Source organism: Acomys minous, assembly GCF_964271855.1.
Source record: "Acomys minous genome assembly, chromosome: 7".
Taxonomy (NCBI): domain Eukaryota; kingdom Metazoa; phylum Chordata; class Mammalia; order Rodentia; family Muridae; genus Acomys; species Acomys minous.
Window position 1 is genome coordinate 1467501 of NC_140488.1, and position 5089 is coordinate 1472589.

The window sequence follows — 5089 nt, forward strand, 5'->3', positions numbered from 1 at the left end:
GCCGCGCACATCCCAACCCTGTGCTAAGAAGCCTGAGGACTGGGATGGAGAGATGGAGTGGGAAGCACCAGAGAAGCAGATGAACAGCAAGCAGGATGAGCGCAGGAAGAAGACAGGAATCTTAAGGAGAAGGAAGAGGCTAAGGACAAAGAGGATGAGGATGACAAAGATGAAGATGATGAAGATGAGGAGGATGCCACTGGTCAGGCCAAAGACGAACTGTAGAGGCCACACCATCTGCCTCCAGGGCTGGACCAAGGCCTGAATGCCCTGCCGCAGAGCTGACTGCTCCCAATAATGTCTCTATGGGACTCAAGAACTTTCCATTTTTTCCAGGCTGGTTCAGATCTGGGGGTGGACTCTGATTTTGGTTTTGTTCCCCTGACTTTCCCCTCCCAACTTTTTACTGGTGTTTGTCTTTACTTCTCCTTCAGCCCTCACCTCCTGGCTTCTCTTTTGAATCAACATCTTATCCTTCTGTCTCGTTCTCCATCCCCTGGTCACTACACTGGGGTGTGGAGAAGCCCTAGGCTTGAGATTTCATCTGCTCCCTCTTTCTGGATCTCAGAGGAGGGTAGAAGGGGGTGGTGTCTCCCCTCCCCCAGCACTGAGGAAGATTGGGGCTTTTCTCATCCCCTTTTTTCCCTTGTCCCCAGGACTGGGCCACTTGTGGGACAGTCAGTTCTACCACAGCTCACACTGAGAGTGTAAAAACTACAAACGTTCTATTAAACTAAGGTTTGTGTCTTAAAAAAAGAATGCATGTTATGCTGGGCATGCTAGTGCACTCCTTTAATCCTAGCACTCGAGGGAGGCAGAGGCAGGCCAATCTCTGAGTTCTGAGTTCGAGGCCAGCCTGGACTATAGAGTGAGTCCAGGACTGCCAGGGCTGTTACACAGAGAAATCCTGTATGAAAAAACAATAAACAAGCAAACAAGAATGCATGACAGTAAAATAGCTACAGTAACTACTACAAAACAAGGAGAAAATACATTTAATTCAAGATGACCAAGGGCGTATACTTGGGTCTGCTCTCAGCTTTAATTTTCTTTCTTTTTTTTTTCTTTTAGTTTTTTGAGACTGAGTTTCTCTGTATAACAGCTCTGGCTGTCCTGGACTCACTCTGTAGACCACCAGGCTGGCCTTGAACTCACAGCGATCCTCCTGCCTCTGCCTCCCAAGTGCTGGGATTATATGTGTGTGCTACCACGCCCGGCTCAGCTTTCATTTTCATCTCTTTATTTACTTACTTATTTAAAGATTTTATTTAAAAATTTAAGTGTGTGTGTGTGTGTGTGCGCGCGCGCGCACGCACAAGAGAGAGAGAGAGAGAGAGAGAGAAAGAGAGAGAGAGAGAGATACAGGTGTCTGCACAGGCCAGAAGAAATTAGAGCTGATGTCACAGACAGTTGTGAGCTTCCGATGTAGGTGCTGGGAATTGAATTTGGATCTTCTGCAAGAGCTCTTAACAGCTTGAGTGCTCTTCACTGCCATCTCACCAACTTTGTTTTTAGACAGGGTCTCACATAAGCCAGGCTGAACGCAATTGTTTTATATACTTTGAATTCTGATTCTCCTGCCTCTACCTCCTGAGTACCATAATTAAGGTGTACATCACCAGTCTTTCCTCTGTTCCCACCTTTTGTTTGCTTGGTTGGTTTGAGTTTTTGAGACAGGGTTTTTCTGTGTAACCTTGGCTGTCCTGGAATTTCCTCTTTGGACCAGGCTGACCTTGAACTCACAGAGACCCACCTGCCTCTGACTCCCAAGTGCTAGGATTAAAAGTGTGTGCCACTATGATTGGCTCATCCCCACCTTTTAGCCAGCAGATGCTGGGCTTTCTGAGACTGCTGTGCCCCTGAGCTTTGGGAGACAAATGCGGCTGTGGCAGCCAAGTGTGTTCATATGGCAAAGACACCGAAGACAGACAGAGGCAGCTGCATTTCTGCTAGTGGATCTGTGTTTCCCTATGCCTGTCCGCTACCACTTGATATGAGGGAGCACTTGTGACAATGATGGCTTCTAGTATGTCGAATATTGTATCTGATATATGTTTATCCATTGCTATGTCTTATTGAACTCGTTATTATATTATTGAGCTCACAGGCTGTTCTGCAGCCTGGTAGTTTCCCACCTTGCTGGTGGTGGCAGATGCGACACCTGCCCTAGGAAGCTGGAGCTCTAGCCCTGAGGCCTCTCTGGTAACCCATCCAACAGCTGGCTAAGTGTTTGATTTTCTGCACCAAATCCCTTTCTGTAGATGGTCACAGCACAGATTTCTGCCTCCTGCCTTAGATCTTCTGCCTCTGTCCCTTGGAAAGTGTGATGGCATGTCTTACAGTCTTCACTGATCTGAAGTGGGGGCAAGAAGAAAACCTGAGAAAACAGGGCAAATAGAAAGCACACAATGAGCTAACCCAAACACACCAGCAAGCATCATGGGTGGAATCCAACTTGAGACAGGGTCTCACTCCATACTAGACTGGCCTGAAACTTACTACATAGACTGGGTTTGGTCTTGAATTCCTGATATTCCTGCCTCAGCTTCTCAGGTAGTAATATTTCAGGCATGCCTTACCATACTCAACTACAAACTGCAGTTATAAGACAAAATGGGTGGACATAAATTTACTATACAATTTAGCAACTCTATACTAGGTAGATAACTTAGACAAATGAAAATTTATGACTGCATCTTCATTCACGACTGCCAAAATCTGGAAGCAACCTAGGTACTTCCATGAGTAAACAGCTAAATACATCATGATACATTCAAACACTGGACTATTACTCAGCACACACACACACACACACACACACACACACACACACACACACACACTTGGAGGGTGGGAGGACGTAGTTGTGCTTAATCTCAAGAGCTATGCTTTGTGAATTAAGCTACACAAAAGAATAAATATGATATGATGCTATTTATAATGAATTCTAGAAAAGATAGCACACCAATGAGTGGAAGTTAGGGACCAAAATATAAAGGATAGCTGTGAAAGGGCTTTGGAGGCTTTGAGGAGGTGATAGAAATATTCTACAGCTTGATTGTGGTGGTGGCTACAGTGATAAGCATCAAAATTCATCAAACTGAGGTAAGCATGGCGGCACAAGTCTTTCATCTCAGTACCGGCGTCTTTATCAAGCAGCTCATAATTGCTTATAATTCCAGATCCAGGGCATCTTCACCTCTGCCCACCCTGGGGACCAGCACGTGCCCATAGACAAGCAGCATACACATGGTTAAAAATAATTTTTACTCTACTTTTTCTTTTTGGTTATTTTTGAGACATGGTTTCTCATATCTGGTAAGCAGATTTTTACTTTGTAATTGATTATTTTTGAGACAGGGTCTCATTATATAGCCTTGGCTGTTCTGGAACTCATTATGTAAACCAGGCTAGCCTCAAACTTATAAGATATCTGTTTGTCTCTGCCTCCCTAGGATTTGCTGTGCATACTGAACACCCGTAATCCCAGCACTCAGCAGGCTGAGACTGGGAGATGTAGGTTAAAACGAGCCTGGACTATAGAGTGAGTTCCAGGACAGCATCAAGCCTAGATTAGGTCGAGTTAGGGCTTGGGTTTAGTCTGGGAGTGGGGCTGTGGAGGCAGCAGCTGGCCAGGAGAAGCCAATGGTGTGGCCTATCACTTTTACATCAGTGCAGCCAGGAAGCTGATCTCAGCTCAATGCCTCATGGAAAATACCCTTCTCTGCCCGGTTCAGGAGGGCCCTGGTTTCATGACCCAGGCAGGTTCAGTCTCTTGCTGTCTCCTGAAGACTTGCACCATGAGGACTGTTGGCAGCTTCCTTCTGAACCCATCTGACTCAAGCGGTAGGCCTGTGGAAGGGGCAGTGTGCTCTGAGCTCCCTGCCTGGGCCTCCACCTTCACTCAGGTGCCTCTTCCTAAAGACTCCATCAAACACAACCTCCAGACCTTCATCGAGGGCTGGTGGGTGCTCTCAAGTTTTTTTTTTTTTTTTTATCTTTCGTGAGAAAGGAAGCTGGCGATCCTATGAGGAGGGAGACCAGGTCAAACTGCCAAAAGTGATTTCCTGGGATCAGGGCACGGCAGCACGAAGGGACTGTTGGCAGGCTGAGCAGAGGTCCCACAGCATGCTTCACTGAGTAACAGGCATGCCCATAAAAATACCATACCTACCAGGGCTGCAATCTGCCATCTGGGCCCTAGGCCTTCCTTGCCCTGTGGCTTTGGCTAGCTGGACTCACTGTGGAATTCCACCCTCCTCCACTTCGCCTCGCTTGGGAAGTCACAGCCATGAGCCTGGGAGGGGGTGCCACTGGGAAGAGCTCCTTCCTTCCAGAAGCTCTCCCCAAAGGGCTGTAAGCAAGAGCGGGGTGGGCAGGAAAGGTCAGGAAGAGGCCAATCCCGAGGACAAAGAAATAAGGCATTGAGCAGGCGGGAAGTGGGAGGAAGATCAGGAGTAGGGGGTTTCAGGTCGAAGGGCGCCCTCTCTGCGACCTTTCGCTTCTGGCCTAGGCAATTGGGGTGTGCAGGAGCCCATGCCCCGCCACACCTCCTTTGTAGATTGGGAGCTCAGGTTCATGCGCACATCCCTGAAAGACCCTAACCTAGCATCCTGGATAGGCAGGGGTTCGAAAAGGAGCTCGAGGTTGCCGGGGTTCTGCCGAGAGGGTGTGGAGACATTCAAACGCATGACCAGGGCGCGGCCTGGACCCAACTGTATATGAGTGCCCATCACTGGTCTGTACCCTCGAAGGCCAAGTAGAGGCGGGGCAATCTGGTTCCCAGCTTGGATCCTCTCCCCGCTGCCCAGCCCGGGGATCCCGAGAATACTCCTGTCAAAGATTCCCAATCCAAGCCTCCAGGGCAGCGGGTATCCCCGATGGTAAGGTTGGGGTCACTCTAGTCTCGGGGATTCCGGGACTGCGGAACTCCTGGAGAGGACCCCCGAGGGGTCCCTATCGCGCGCCTGGCTCTGTGGCTGGGTTCAGATGAAACAAGGAACGAGGGTGTGGCGAGGCGGGGCCTGCTGCGGGGGAGGTGATCTCACTCCTCCTCCTCCTTCTCCCCCCCCCCCACGCCTCCCCTCCG

At 49.0% G+C, this 5089-nt stretch overlaps 1 pseudogene across 1 annotated transcript in view; it reads left to right on the forward strand.

Moving 5' to 3' along the window:
- LOC311602058 (calreticulin-like) overlaps positions 1 to 265 on the forward strand; it is a 5951-nt pseudogene extending 5686 nt beyond the window's left edge. The window contains exon 2 of the transcript in view: positions 1 to 265. This exon is cut by the window's left edge and continues 717 nt beyond it. The product of the transcript in view is annotated as a calreticulin-like (transcript).
- The last annotated feature ends 4824 nt before the right edge of the window (positions 266 to 5089 follow it).